Genomic DNA, 17197 nt, shown 5'->3' on the forward strand with positions numbered 1-17197 from the left:
GAAGTCTCCATTATCTCTGCATTGGTGAGAGCAGGAGAGAAAGAGCTAAATTCTGGTGTTTCATCAGTGAACTTTTGTCTTCAACTCAAGATCTTTGAGCAGCATAATGGTCTGAAGAGAATGTAATGTTTCTGATAACAGAATAGATGCTCGCGAATTCCAAGATGTCTACACCATAAATGCCAAATAAAAAGAAATACAATTGACAGAGAGCTTCCGAGGTACTGGGAACATGAGAAAGATGATAATTACAATAGACACTTTCATCAGCCAGGAATGGAGTGAATAAGCACGAGCTTCGTATTTGTTTTTATTAAAAAAGAACAGCACAACAAAGTTCCTTGAAAGTAAACATGCACAAAAATGTATCTATCGTGCTGATTAAAATTACGTACATACCCCACAAGCCACCTTAGTAATTTCTTGTCCTGTTCCACTGACAAATAGTGCTAGGAAAAACGACAGTCTATATGCCTCTGTACAAGCCCTAATTTCTCTTGTCTTTGTGGCCTTTAAATGAATTGTAAATTGGTGGCTATAGGATCGTCCTGCAGTCAGCTTCAAGTACGAGGTACCTAAATAGTTTAATAGTGTTTTGTGAAAAGAATATCATCTTCCCTCCAGGGGTTACTATTTGAGTTCATGAAGCATCTCTATAATACTTATGTGCTGGTCAAACTTACTGGTGATAAATCTCTGAATTGGTTCAATGTCTTCCTTTAATCCAATGTCATGCAGATCCCAAACACTCAAGCAATGGTAAAGAATGGGTCACACTAGTGTTGTGTGCTTTACAGATAAGCTACACTTTCCTAAAATTCTTGCAATAAACCAGTTTGGCCATTTGCCTTCCCTACAACCAAATTTGCTTGTTTCATGTCTTACTGCTTTGCAACATTATGCCTAGGTATTTAATTGACATGACTGTCAAGCAGCATACTACTGATGCTGTATTCAAACATCATGGGATTTTTTTTCCTTCTCATCTGCATTAAGCTACATTTTTTTTATAATTACAATAAGCTTCCATTCATCTCACCAATCACAAATTTTGTCTAAGTCATCTTATATCCTCCTATAGTCACTCAATGGCGACATTTGCTCATACACAATAGCGTCATCAGCAAACAGCCTCATAGTGCTGGCCACGTTGGCTGTCAGATCCTTAATGTACACTTATTAGCCAAAACATTATGACCACTGCCCACTGCGAGTTGGATGCTGCCTGGTGGCATTGCGGGCATGTGATGCGGTAACAAAAATATGTAAATAGAGCAGACACAGACGGGGGCTCACTTTAGGGAAGATATGGGCTGCAAATGGGGAAATCAGTTGAGATAAGTGATTATGATAAATGGCAGATTATTATTATGCTGAGCCTGTGACACACATCTCAAAAGCAGCAATGCTGGTCAAATGTTCATGTGCTATCTATCACTAGGTGCTAAATGGTTAGACATCCATGACGCTTCACAGTACTTGGGGTTTGAGGGCATGTCTGTCTGCAATGTAGGATAGACGGTGATTTGTAGCAACTCTGCTGAAAGAGCACAATGCTGGTGCACGCACAAGTGTTCCATAGCACACTGTTCATTGTAAATTCTGGAACACGGAGCTCCACAGCAGACCACTCCTACATGTTCACATGTCTACCCAACAACATCATCAGTTGTGATTGCAGTGGGCACAGGACCATTCGGATTAAACCATCAATCAATGGAATTGTTGGCTCTTTGCTACACCAGGTTGATAGGTGTCTCCACAAAAACCATCATTGAGGAGAATGGCGGCTCCAAATGTGCAGCACACCACGGATGCCGGCTGGTGGGAGCAGCATTATGCTTGGGAGACATTTTCCTGCACTTGCATGTAGTAATCGAAGACATGCCGACAGCTGTGAATCACCTATGTCCCTTCATGCTTGATGTCTTCCCCGACAGCGATGTCATCTTTCAGCAGTGTAAATGTCTGTGTCTCAGAGCCAGAATCATGCTACAGAGGTTTGAAAAGCATTATAGTTGCCTGATGTAAACCTAAAGAACCCATCTGGATCGCTATTGAGCATCATTACCACGTATGCAAATCAGTGAAATGTTATTTACGTGAATTACAAGACCTGTGTGCAGACATCTAATGCTTCATACCTCCTCAAACCTAACAACAAGCCGTCTGATCCCTCATACGCAAAATCAGTGATGTATTTTGTCCCAAAGATGGACAAACAAGCTATTAAGCAGGTCATAATGTCTTGGACCACCAGTCTATACAGGATGTTACAAAAAGGTACGGCCAAACTTTCAGGAAACATTCCTCACACGCAAAGAAAGAAAATATGTTATGTGGATGTGTCCGAAAACGCTTACTTTCCATGTTAGAGCGTATTTTATTACTTTTCTTCAAATCACATTAATCATGGAATGGAAACACACAGCAACAGAATGTACCAGCATGACTTCAAACACTTTGTTACAGGAAATGTTCAAAATGTCCTCCGTTAGCGAGGATACATGCATCCACCCTCCATCGCATGGAATCCCTGATGCGCTGATGCAGCCCTGGAGAATGGCGTATTGTATCACAGCCGTCCACAATATGAGCACGAAGAGTCTCTACATTTGGTACCGGGGTTGCGTAGACAAGAGCATTCAAATGCCCCCATAAATGAAAGTCAAGAGGGTTGAGGTCGGGAGAGTGTGGAGGCCATGGAATTGGTATGCCTCTACCAATCCATCGGTCACCAAATCTGTTGTTGAGAAGCATACGAACACTTCGACTGAAATGTGCAGGAGCTCCATCGTGCATGAACCACATGTTGTGTTGTACTTGTAAAGGCACATGTTCTAGCTGCACAGGTATGAAATCATGATAACAAGCTCCATAGAGCGTAGGTGGAAGAACATGGGGACCAATCAACACATCACCAACAATGCCTGCCCAAACGTTCACAGAAAATATGTGTCGATAACGTGATTGCACAATTGCGTGCGGATTCTCGTCAGCCCATTCATGTTGACTGTGAAAATTTACAATTTGATCATGTTGGAATGAAGCCTCATCTGTAAAGAGAACATTTGCACTGTAATGAGGATTGACACAATGTTGGAGAACCATTCGCAGAAGTGTACCCGTGGAGGCCAATCAGCTGCTGATAGTGCCTGCACATGCTGTACATGGTACGGAAACAACTGGTTCTCCCGTAGCACTCTCCATACAGTGACGTGGTCTACGTTACCTTGTACAGCAGCAACTTCTCTGATGCTGACAACAGGGTTATCGTCAACTGCACGAAGAATTGCCTCGTCCATTGCAGGTGTCCTCGTCGTTCTAGGTCTTCCCCAGTCGCTTAGTCGTAGGCTGGAATGTTCCGTGCTCCCTAAGATGCCGATCAATTTCTTCGAACGTCTTGCTGTCGGGACACCTTCGTTCTGGAAATTTGTCTCGATACAAACGTACCACGCCATGGCTATTGCCCCGTGCTAATCCATACATCAAATGGGCATCTGCCAACTCTGCATTTGTAAACATTGCACCGACTGCAAAACCATGTTCCTGACAAACACTAACCTGTTGATGCTGCGTATTGATGTGCTTGATGCTATTACTGTAGAGCAATGAGTCGCATGTCAACACAAGCACCGAAGTAAACATTACCTTCCTTCAATTGGGCCAACTGGCGGTGAATCGAGGAAGTATAGTACATACTGACGAAACTAAAATGAGCTCTAACATGGAAATTAAGCATTTCTGGACACATGTCCACATAACGTATTTTCTTTATTTGTGTGTGAGGAATGTTTCCTGAAAGTTTGGCCGTACCTTTTTGTAACACCCTGTATAGGGAATGAGAGTGGTCCTATCATACTTCCCCGGGGCACTCCTGAGAATAACCCCAATACCCCTGCCTCTGATGAACACTCACCATCAAGGACGACATTCTGGCTTCTACTACACAAGAAGCCATCTCGAGCCATTCACATATCTTGAAACCTAATCTGTAATTTCAGACCTTCATCAACAGTCTGCAGTGGCGCACTGTGGCAAACACTTTCTGGAAATAACAATGTGGAATCTGCCTGTTCCCTTCATCCGTGATTTGCAGGATATCTTGTGAGAAAGGGGCAAGTCAAGTTTCACACGAACGATGATTACTAAATCTGTGCTGATTTGTGAACAGAAGCTTTTCTGTCTCGTGGAAATCAAAGTGAAAATACATTCAAGAATTCTGCAGCAAACCAATGTTAAGGATATTGGTTTGTAATGTTGTGGGTCCATTTTTTTACTCTTCTTATATACAGGAATTACCGTGCTTTTTCCAATTGCTTAGGACTTTGTATTAAGCAGGAAATTACAATAAATGCATGCTAAGAACAGGACCTATGCCATTGTGCACTATTTATCGAGAGACCCATTGCTGAAATTTTGACATTATGTTGGCTAGACAGTAGGCTGGAGGATTCAGTTCTGATACTGCACAGCTCTCAAATTATACTTACTAGTTATTAGAGGCATTTGATATCCATAGGTGACACCAGACCAAAACCAGGCTGACTCAACTATGTGCTGAATCTGTGGGTCTTCACACTTCAGACATGCATTGGTACCTGGTCATTTCCGCACCCTTCTACAAGGATCATCAGGTATCAAAGAAATGCTTCACTTATTGTGAAAGGAATACAATACCACTGATCCAAGTTCCGCTGGAGGACACCCTGTATCACCACTAGTAATTTCCTTTCCTGTTGTACCACAAACAGAGTGAGGGCAAAATGACTTGTCTATATGCCTCTGAATGAGCCCTAATCTCACTAAACTTGTCTTCATGGCCCTTACATGGAATGTACATTAGTCGCAGTAGATTGTTCTGCAGTCAGCGTCAACAGCCATTTCTCTAAATTTTCTCACTAGTGCTCCTTAAAAAGAATGTCGCTTTCCATCCATCGGTTTCCATGTACACCACGATTCTTTGTGCACTACATTGCCCGGGGGTTTGTACTGTAGTACATAATGGACACCTAGAGACCCCACTGAATGGGTTGAGATGGTTGTGTACCGTGTGAGTCAACACAGCTCTCCCCATTAGCTGCAAAAAAAGTCACAGTGCAGTTACATTAATTTCCCGAGGTACTACCTGTCAGCTATAATTTGAAGTTAGCAGTCGTCAGTTGTTGTTGGCTCTGAGCAATCTCTGTAGTGCCGATTTTTAACATTTTGTTACTGCAAAGGCTGTGGAATGTTCATATGACGTCGCTGTAGTGTTTGCCAATTGTGTGGTAACTTTCCATGCTGACAAACATTCTTACTGTAAAGTAACAATGCTTGGGCAGTCTTTAAGCATTAACGCTTTAATCCCTTTGCAAAGTCAAATTTTTTGATGTTATATTGGACATGTGATCAGTTTGTTTATTTATTTATTTTTGTAATTTTATTTTGTGGTTTAGGACAAAAACTGTAGTGGTAGTGTATTTCTCCTAAAGCCCTTTTGTGAGCTGCTATTTCCCACTGTGAAAATGAGGCAATTTTTTTTCCAACTACACAGGTGACGATAGTAGTGATCAGACAACAAACAAAAACTATTTGTTGTAGCAATTTTTATGCATCTGGTACAGTGTACTATCACAAGATACCAGGTACATCTACAGATGGTAATATATATTCCCAAAAGCTTTGTAAAACCACTAAGTGGTTGGCAAGTATGCTTCCCGAGATTCACAAAAGACATAATTGTGTAATACCGTGTTTACTCGAATCTAAGCTGCACTTTTTTCCGGTTTTTGTAATCCAAAACACCGCCTGCGGCTTAGAATCAAGTGCAAAGTAAGCGGAAGTTCTGAAAAATGTTGGTAGGTGCCGCCACAACTAACTTCTGCCATCGAATATTTGTAGCACTACACAGGCATGCTTTGCAGGCACAAAGATAAATACTGGCGCCAAAACCTCTGCGTCAGTAAACAAATTAAAAAAAAATGGGGGTGGGGGGGTGGAAGACGAGCTTTTTTCTCTGCCCCAAGTTTCGACCACTGCATTTTCATACTTTATCCAATGAAGTAAATACAAATTCCGTATTCTTCATCTCCAAATGTTGCAGCCTTTCAATGTACTACGAAAATCCAACTGGAAGAGTGTTTGGGATGTTTGTCAATATGGCCAAGTCTACGTTCTGAATTTTTGTCCCACCTGTGACAAGAGATGGTTGTTAATAGCAACTTTTATGAATTGTGAATCACATGCAGTATTCTCTTCACCATAAGAATAATTCGAATGTAAACATTTTGCCATGTATTCCTACGTGTTTCCTGCTATCTCATTTAAATCCTGTCTTCCTAATAAACTACAAAACTAGAGAGAGACAACAGCAAACGCGGAAGAATATATATATCATGTCATGTTTATATTCGTATTATTCCTATGCTGAATAGTGATACAGTCGGAAATGAAGCATGGCAACTGACTAGATTTTTAAACCTAAGATGGATCTAATTTCTGTGCAGAATGTAATGCACTAAAGAGGCGTCTGCAAAAATTTTCAAACGGAGAAAATTTTTCGCTAAACTTTCGTTTGGAACATCTATCATATGCAGTCTATTATATGGTTCTTGTTGATCATTATCAAAGAAAGTGGCAGTGTAAGTAACAACAAATAGCAGTCTCTTCCCATTGTTTTGCTGATGAGACGATTCCTCTCTTTTTTTTTTTTTAATTGTAAGCGGCGGTAGCGTGCGCAAAAGCAAGCCATCCCGCGAGCGGTGACAGGCTGTAAACACGCATAATCAGAATGGCACAGTATGATAATGCATTTTGAGCTTAGACTGACGGAAACACCTATAACAGAGAGAACGGCACTTATCAGATCAAAGAAAAACAAGCAATCAATTCAAACCAGACGAAGCACGTGAAAAAGGCTCTCTAGTATAAATACGGACAGAGAGCCTGACACATAGCAATGACTACGTGGTAAAGCTTAACTGCTAAGTTTACCACACGCACCAAACTACTGTAGCTGTATCATCATTCATTCGACCTAAATTGTCTCATATTACAATGGACCAACTTTGTTTCGGTTTGGAGATGTGGTCTAAAACGTTTCTCCCCCTTGAATTTCGAGGCACAAATTTCAAGTGCGGCTTAGATTCAAGAAAATTTTTTTTCCTTGATTTCGAGTCTCATTTTTCAGGTGCGGCTTAGATTCGAGTGCGGCTTAGATTCGGGTAAATACAGTAAGTGTACTTCCCAAACCATTTTGAGAAACTATTTTGATGGAAAGCATATTTTCCAAGAGCCATTAAAACACTGTTATTTGGTGGGCTGTATACTTCTCACAGCCCTAAAAGCTATGTTTCATAACAAAAAGAAAGTAAACTGGTGCAGCGGACTATCACTGGATGCCAGGAGCATGCAGAGTGGTTCAATGTATTCCCATAAATGCAGTAAAGAAACACAGCTACTGCTAAGTATATCTCTCATGACCAGTAAAAGCCTTAAGTGACTCTTTGCAGCAGGTCGACAGACTGTACGGCCCACGTGAGTCACACTGTCCCATTAACGAATGGAGACACAGTGCACTCTGCTAAGGTAAATGAGAGTGCAGGTTCGCTTTCACCTACATTACACAGTCAGTTGTACTTAGTGATTTCTGGTAGACAAAAGAATATTGAGAAAGGAGAAATGAAGGAAGATAAGTGTTTAATGTCCCATAAACATTGAGGTCTTTAGTGTCTGAGCACAAACTCTGATTGTTTCAAGGATGGGAAGGCTATTTATTGTGCCCTTTCAGAGAAACCATCTCGGCATTTGCCTATACTGATTTAGAGAAAGCTCAGAAAACCCAATTCTGGGTGGACTAGATTGAGCTGTAGAGAGCAAAAACTGTAGAGGAAAACAGAGACTGGAATACATCCAGCAGATAATTGAGGCTGTAGGTTGAAAGGGCTACTCTGAGATGAACAGGTTGCCACAGGAGAGTAATGCATGGACTTTAACTGTTAGTCGCCCTGAATGTGAATCCAGTGAGCTCACCACTGTGCCACCTCGCTCGATATATTGTGAGAGAAGTTCCTGATTTAACCATTTCACAGGATGTGGGAAGTGTACTTACCATCAACTGTATTTCTTTACTGTATTCCTGAGAACACATCATACGAGCTCTGTATGCACCTGGCACCTGATGTTAGTTTGCTGCACCAGCTGAACTCTCTGTCTGTTATGAAATGTAGCTTTTAATTGTCATTAAATGTCACTTGTTCCTTTCAGAAGCAGTTGCAACTATATGTGCCACCAAATAATGTTGTTCTGAAGGCCACTGGGAAGTATGCTTACTACCAAAGTAATTTTTCCATGATACAAGGGGAATATACTTACCACAAAATTAATTTCTTTTTTGGACAGCAGAAAGGATACTTACCACCAACTGACCATACTTACCACTAATTTAGTTGTTTTACTATGCTCTTGGGGAAATGTTGTACCTCCTCTGGATGTGGTTGACCTTTTGTGATAATATGCTAAACAACTGGTGTCTGTTTGTCATGACATCAGTGCTTTTGTCACTTGTTACAACAGAACACATTGTTTCATTCTGCAATATATGCTATTGTGACTTGTCTCGGCTCGTTTCTTTACGTAGTGTTGAATGAAGTTTCTAGGATTGTAAAATAGATAGTCAAATAAAAACAGAAAATTCCTTTTTTTCACATGTAGTAGTAACTCATAACAGCTTACTAAAGACAGTGGGAAGTATACTTACCACTATAGTTTTCTGCTCCTAAATCACAAAAATAAAATAATCAAAAATGAAATGTAGTTGACACTTCTAAAATGATACCAAAACAATTAACTTTACAGGGCTGCTGCCCTTTATGCTGTCAATGCCACGTTGGGACCAGTACAGTAGTTTCTGTTCCGTGGAGAACCAACCGTACCTGCACATAGGCTATTATTAAGGTGGAATCACCACTTCAAAAGGCATTCCAAAGCTGCTGCCAGCTTCCCTCTGTGGAGTAAACCATCTGCCATTCCTGTCTGCTCCTAGAGAATATGTTGCATGGCTAAATATGGTTTCTGTTAGAAAGTGTTTGTGCGTTGTGTATCTGAGGTGGGACAGGTAGGTAAATTCACATATCCAGGTAAATTATTGGTGGACTGGCTAATAAAACATTTTTTACTTTAATTTTGAATATTTGGGGATTTCCAGATTGCTCCTAATGTCGGCTGGCAGATGTTAAAAGGGTGTTGCACCTGAATATAAAACAGTTTTCTTAACCCTAAGCTTCAATGCATATTCTCTATGGAAATTATTTATATTGTGATTGTTATGGTTGCAAACTTTGCAATTAATGCTAAATTCTCTCTTGTCCATTTGAGCAGCTCAGAGGTCAGCATATCTTGCTGCTATGTGGAGGACCCAGGTCCAATTCGTGGTAATGCCTTTTTCTTTAAAGGGCGAAACTACTCCACACCCACACTGACATGGTGACCATCACCAAAGTTCTACCATCACCTCCGTTTGCTTTGTTACAATTGAGAAGTGCACAGGATGCGGGATCATGATGTTGTCCGTAGGATTACCCACTAATACAGGTACTTTGAGGCGATAGAAGTGGTCAAGAAGTGAGCAGAACGTAGCAGTTTTAAGGGCAGAGGGAGAAAAGTGCCGAGGCAAGCACCAAAGGAAAAGAACTTCTGCAATAGTCTGGACAGATAGTAAGAGCAGTAGCAGTTTCTTTCTGTCTGCAAGGGTGAGGTTGTCGTTAGTTTTGGGTATCGTGCGATGCTCAATACCACTGTCGCAGCTTAAAACACTCTTTACGAGTGTCAGTCCTATTGAGTTGGGGTACTCCTGGGCTGTGCACCTGAGTGTCTCCTGGGCCACCTGCAGCATCTGTACTTGTAACATGCCAAGGTCATTATACAAGTGGTCAATTGGCCATAAAGAGGTTTGGTTGGATATGTTTATGTTTAGTGTGCAATACTGCTTTCCCGTATTGCCAGTTGGTCAGCTAGATATTTGCAGCTGGCAATGCCATTTAGTTTTGCTGTAATGCAGGGATTCACCAGTGTTTATTTTGTCTGTGAGCTTGTGCTGTCCACAGGTGATTAATTGTCCCTAGATAGAAGTGTTTTTCAGCAGTTGTGTTTTCACCCATGGTTGTGGTTGTAGTTTCCCAGGTTAAGAATGAAGTGATTGTCAGAGTGTCTCAAGTTCCTGTACAGTCGTGTGGTGAGTTTTTTGAATATCTGTGTGTGAGTCTCAAGGCAGTATTCTCTGTGAAGGTCAACAGTGTGTGTGTGGACTGTGGTGCACTTCGTTCTGTATCACCTGTAGGCAGCACAGGCGGTCAGAGCCACGTAACCCCAGACTGCAGCTGCATGTATCATCATGGGTCTAATCAGTATCATGTACACGGACCTCGATACCCTCCTATTCAGTGTGCTATGCCTGCTGAGCTTAGAGTAACACTGTTTGAGCCTTGCATTTGCTCAGTTGGCCTGTCACTGAAGTGTTTGACTTTCACACTGAAACGTATCGGGCGTGTGTGTAGTGTTATTCGTCTGCAGTCTTAATGTGGGGTCCTGCCCACTCATCTCATATAGGGTGCCTAAAGGATGCTGCATTCTCAAAATGCTATACAACAATTCAAGCAAACAACATCAATAGTTTTTATTACAAATAAGAAGTTTGACAATGCTTAACCTGGAATTTACAATGGTGTCGCAAGCAATAGGCGACATGCAGTATAAATCAGAGTCCTTTGCTATATACAATGTTCGTGCAAGTTTGACACAGAGTTTGTGGATCACTAATAACTGTTATTGTACCATTCTGCGCTAGGCCTGTCCGTATACTGTCCTAATCCTGTCCAAATACTGAGTGGCCGAGGCTGGCAGGAGCGGCACTTATATTCTCTTGGTCTAGGGGCCTGCTCCCGTCGTGGTGTGGTCCTTGCCAATGGGCTATTGGCTGCCTTCTTTGCTCTTGCGATCTTAATTTTCATTCCAGAGCTTGTGGGTATGCCAGAACACTTAATGTTTGTGCAGTTGTTATGGCTTGTCAATGAACAGAACTGCTTCACACTTGTCAGCATTTGCTTTAACACACTGTCATTGCAGCTAGGCAGTTTTGCTTGCAGTTGCGAATTATGCCTGATGGTTTCCAGTCTTGCACTAGGATGGTAGTGTCATCTGCGTAGATGGTTGCCATTGTGTTTTGTTCAGTTGGAAAGTCATTGACGTAGAGATTAAACAAGAGGGGCCCTTGGATGCTGCCTTGGGGTACTCCCACTTGTATACTGTGTTGTGTTGACTGTTTGCCCTGAACGTCGGTGTTGAAGCTTCTGTGGGTGAGATATGAGTGTGTAAGATGTATGAGCTCATCGGAGAGACTAGCAGTGCAGAGTTTGCGAATGAGACGATTGTGCTGTAGATGACTGAAGACCGGGAACAGCGCTCCTGTAGCTTTGTTGGTGTTGGGGGTGTGTGTAATATGTTCTACTACGCGGAGGAGTTGTTGTGTTGTGGAGTGGTGATTGCTGAATCCAAATTGCTCCAGTCTCAGCGAGTCATTGGTGTTGCAGTGCATAGTAAGATGTTTGAGAATCATCTTCTCAACAATCTTAATTAGGGAGCTCAGCAGGCTGATGGCTCCGTAATTTTGTGGTAGGGAGTGGTATTTCCCTGGCTTCCTGAACATCAGGACAGGGAAGTGTTGATGTTGTAGAATGGTATTCGTCATATGTGTGAGATGCTCTATAGCTTTATTCATGAACTCCTGGGTGACACGGTTTTGAAAGTGATTGGGACCAGGAGCTTTTCTAGCTGTTTTGTGCTTAATAACCTGTGTAATTTCATGTGTAGCAGTATGTATTGTTACACTGCACTTGGGCTGGGTTACAAGCCATGTAACCTCCTGGTCCATTTCAAGTAGCAGTGCTGGATTGGAAGGAGCCAGATTCAGTGTGAATGATGTTGCTAGTGTTCTGGTCATCAGCTCATGCTTCTCCTCCATGGAGTATGCTGGTCTGTAAGGTATTTGTAAACTTGGTGTGTAGTATTTCTTCTTGGTGGAGTGGACAGCTATTTGCAACACTCCAGGTCATGTGGTGTGCAGCCCTGGGAGTGTATTGTCCCAGTTTGTGGTTTTAAAAGTTTTAATTTAGCCCGTATGATCCCCTGGAGCCTGCTAATATTCTGTTTGTACAGCCAGTATCTCCCGAGATGATCTCTCATTGACATCGGCCCCTGTATTTCTGGGAGCAGGGCCATTGAGCATTCTTGTGGTATAAGTACTGTAATGGTACCTGCTATTGCATCCTGAACTGCGGTGGTAAGGGCTTTGACAGCTTCAACAAGTTTCCTGCTTTGTGTAATTTTGGGAATTTGTGGGATACGACTTTTCAAGCATTTCCTTGAACAATGCCCAATTCACATGCTTGTAGCTCAGTATCCTGTGAGATTCATCATACTGCTGTGTTTCTTCCGAGTAAAGTATTACAGGTGTTTGGTGACGCCAAATCATGTAACTAAAGGATGTTCTGAAATTCCCGCTTTTTTCCATGCAGTTGCTTCTTGTGATAATCAGAGGCTGATTTTGACTAGTTAGAAATACTGCCAACTCCCCAATGAAATGTTGGTTGTGGTCAGATTTATATGTAGCGTAGCTAGAGTATGGGTTGCTCCAGAGTGGTTAATTTTGTTTTACCTTGTACGGAAGCAACAAAGAGCGTCCAGTGGAGTTAAATACCCTTGGCAGCAGAAATAAGTTTCACATGAAGTACACACAGCCTATCCTGTCTCAAACGCTTGACAGCTACACAGCGAACATTATTCAAATGTAGATGGCAGCTGTACCTTGAAAGTAAGCGTACCTCAGCAGTACATCTTCTGACATGCTTGATGTGAATGTGAACATAGAATAATAGTTAAAAACAACTATAGAATTGGTCAGCAGAATCACCATTTGAGGTTCCGTAAACGTCCCCATTGGTTGTTTTCATGTCAGGTCTCCAGGTGGAACACATCGTCATCTGGTCACAATACTATGGCTGTGAGCCGTCGCACTATCAGCCGGAACACAAATATCCATCGACCGTGGGTCCACCGCGCGTGCGCGAACACAACTGCCCTCTAGCGACAGGCACAACAGCGCACAGGTGGTGAAAGCTCGTGGGAACAATAGATATAAAAAACTGACCGTTTCTGATGACCGAAACAGGGACCATTGTGTTTCTTAACATCAAACAGAACAAGGTTCTAATTGTTAGTTAAAGGGTACCTCTTATCTCAATTCAGAGTATTGTTAGATAGCGGCATTCCAATGGCTTCTTCCACTACACAGTCCCAATACAGCGACGCAGGGTCAACCACTTGTCTCATCGTACAACATTTCATATTTTTCAGTAAGACAATGTTCAGACACTAAGATTTTTCTGGCTGAATTAAATGTGCGTGCCGATCGTGCTTCACGCAACGATACTGGAGCGTACAAATAGTTCATCCAATACAGGCTTTCCCGCAACTGCGGGAATTGTGTAGATCCCGGGCTTTCTCGAACCAAAGTTATCCTTCACTAAGCCCAGCAGAGCTGTGGTCTCAGGCGGTGGACGGAAAATACTTTTAATATCAAACTTCTTTAAACTTTTTCCTGTTTCTGAAGATATGCTCCCCGCAAAATGTAGGAATTCCGCAGATTTGCTTGTATCTTCTGTTAGTTCCCGCGAATGTCCAGTCTCCAGTTCTTGCGTCAAACTGTCTGCATCTCAGATAGCGTAAACCCTTTTCACCAATGTAAGTAGGACCCCGTTGCGTTGGTAGGATTGATAACTGCCTGATGGATAAAGATATCTGTTCGTATGCGTGTGCTTCAGATAAACTGTCCTAATGTCCCATCACCCCTCCTGTGGACCAAGACACCTAAAAACGAATGTTCGCCGTCCTCTTTGACTTCCATAATGAACTCAATATTGGGATGCACACAATTAAAATGATACAGAAAACGATCCAGAACATCCCTCCCAAATGGCCATCCCATAAACGTATGGTCGACGTATCTCCATGAACAAGTTGGTTTAAAGAACCATGTTGCAATGTCCTCAATCTTCCACAAATTGGCGACCACGGGGGATAATGGACTCCCAATAGCCACTCAGTTTGTTTAAAACTTTTGTCATTAAGTAAAAAAATACGTCAACGTCAACACATGGCGACAAAGCTTGTTGTTTCTTCGTCCAATTTTTCACAAATTAACTGCAAAGAATCCTCAAGAGGAACTTTGGAAAACAGAGACGCAACATCAAAACTAAAGAGCCAATTCTTGGGATTGAGACTCAGTCATATGTTGAATAAAAACCAGAGAATTGGAAATAAGATTATAGCAATTTCCGACTGGGGGACTGAGCATGGACGCTAGATACTTAGCCAACTTATAAGTAGGAGTGCCCAAATTTCTAACAAAAAGCCGAAGAGAAAGTACTTCCTGTCTACCTTAGGCAAACCATATAATCTCGGCTGGACTGCAGAACCAGGTCGACGTTTTTCCCAGAACTTCATCAGATAATGAAGTCTCTTTTAATGACTGGAAGAGTCTTGAGAGTCTTGGGTTTTATACGGTGAGTTGGATAGTTCTGCAATCTTTGGAATGCCAAGTGTGCAAGAGAGAGATAAATTTTAAGCACATAATTGTCCCGCAAAAGAAGAACCGTTGAACTGGCCTTGTCCGCTGGAGGAATTACGAAATCTTCTCTGAAGGACCGGATTGCGGCTCTTTAAAGCGAGATGTTACCTCGCGGGGGTGGCACCTGAAACAGCTGAGACACCTCTTACCTAACCTCATCAGCTAGATGGTCGGGAAACCTGGACACGACTTGTTCAACGGCAGAAATGTATTCCGTAATTGGAACATCACTGGGTGTATGGGTAAAATTGAATTCCTGTTCCAATACTGCAGGCATAGCATCGTTCACTCTTTCGTTGTGAGACTAATCACATGTCGACGGGTGTTATCAGTGTAGACTGCGAAGAAAACCGTTGAATTTTCGAAGATTTCCTACTGACGGCGTTTGCCTACACCCAGTCTGATATTGCCCAGGACGAACTGTCGACCCAATTCCAGGATGCAGCGGAAGCAGCGCTGAAACTGCCAAATGCAGATAAAATAAATCTTTGAATATGAAATCCAGTTGTGCGCGTATAAAACTATTGCGCTCCCTTAGTAAGGCAAAACCAGCACGCTTCTTAATGGTGCTGGCCATTCTTGTCTCAATGTAATCAACAATTCTGGCAAATTTAGGTATTAAAACTTCATTCCAGCATCTCAGCCAAAAAGCGAGGTTGCTCAGTAATTTCCCCTTCTTACGAAGTTCATGAAATACCCTTGAAAGTTGAAACGTCCCCTCACCGTAGAGGATCTTCATGTGATTCCGTAATCTCTGCCGGCGTAATAATTGGTTGTATTCATGTCGGGGCTCCAGATTCAAAACATCATCTGATCTGGCTGGAGAGCCGACATGAATACCCATAATCACGTATCAAAGGCCAATGATGCAAACAAAATGGTCTTCGTCTCTTCGGTTTGGAGTGATCATGTGTACATGCGTGAACTCGAGTACACAAGTTATGTGACTAGAAGTGAGACAGGGTCATACAGCATATAAATTCTCAACCATGCAGTTGAGAAAGATCCAAACACCATTTCAACCTCAATATTCACAATTTTCCATCGTGTTTAGCCTAGGATTATTGTTTGCCCTCAGATAAACCAAAAGTAAAGAAACACATAGTATAGGATGTTATGTTGTCCATACTGCAAATGAAATAAATCTTTGGATATGAAATCCAGTTGTCTGCTGTTAAAGTCTCAGCAAGCCTTAACAGGTAAAGTTCAGACATTTTGTTAAGGTCACGATGTCCAGAAACGAAAGGGCTGTTCTTAAAATTTCGGACAGTTGTCAGACAGGTATACACGGTGCTAAGTCGGAACTGTCCATTACCGCAACTAATTTCCAGCTGTATGAGGGGGCGAAAGAAGCAACACAAGGTACTTTGTTTCAGCAGTGTTCCGAAACGACAGGCAAATGATGTATTTATTATAACGAATGAAACATTGCACAAATAACTGACAGGACACTCAATATTTAGTCTGTCACGAATTACATGCGGGACACATCCAGAAATTAGTGAGAATTCTTAAATGGATGAAGTTTATCGCAGACGCTCATGGTGGGGAGGGTGGGGGGGGGGGGGGGGGGGGGGGGTCGGTGGCAAGTGCAACTCCTTGCTGTCTGTCCCCTGACGTCCCCCTCCTCCCTCCCCCCCCCCCCCCACTTCTGTAGCCTATGACTAAGTATAAATCTACGAAGTGCGACACTATGAATTAAATTTCAAAATAGGATATAAAAAAGTTTGCTCAAATGCGATTGCACAGATTAGAAATGGAATTCCTGAAAAACCACCCATGCTTTCTGAAAACCGGGGAAAGTGTTTTAACAATATAGCTATGCTACTATCTGGGGAAAATCGAACGCATTTCTCGCAGTTACAGTGGAAAATTTACTCACAGAACATCCAGTAATATGCAGGCAGCACTGTGTGGTGGAAAAATTTCATAATTCACACAGTACTTACATGAAACTAAGTTTATTACTGTCTGCCAGCACTGAATCAGAAAAAAAGATGGTTCACCACTAATCTTGTTAACCACAGAGAATACATGCAACTATCTAAATATGCTCCTGAGCTGTCCAGAATGCTGTGTTCCAATAACAGGTACATGGCTGTCCGGACCTCACTGCTGCTCCGTCCCAACACACAACGACCCGGAAATACTAGCGGTCGCTCTAAAGATAGTACGACAGTCCTCTTATCGATAAGCGCCGCTGGTGCCACTCACGGGCAGGCAAGCCAGCAACTTAGTGACGCCAGTAAATCTAATAAGAAACAGGACGGCAGTACCGCAAAGACAAGATGTTAAGCAATAAACGGCACTAACACGAGCCGCGCACGGCTCAATCAGGGTATGGTATAATGCAGGACAATATAATTACATGGTTTTCAGTGTATGTAGTATTGCGATCTTCAATTTGCTTCCTTACTTTATACCACTTTATAACGTAATAACGCAGTCCCGAAACATGTTCTGGTTATTATATCACACATTTAACAATTGACGCGAAACATTGTCAGTACTGATTCATGAACCAGTTGTACGTTG

The sequence above is a fragment of the Schistocerca americana genome, chromosome 3, assembly GCF_021461395.2.
Source record: "Schistocerca americana isolate TAMUIC-IGC-003095 chromosome 3, iqSchAmer2.1, whole genome shotgun sequence".
Classification (NCBI taxonomy): Eukaryota; Metazoa; Arthropoda; class Insecta; order Orthoptera; family Acrididae; genus Schistocerca; species Schistocerca americana.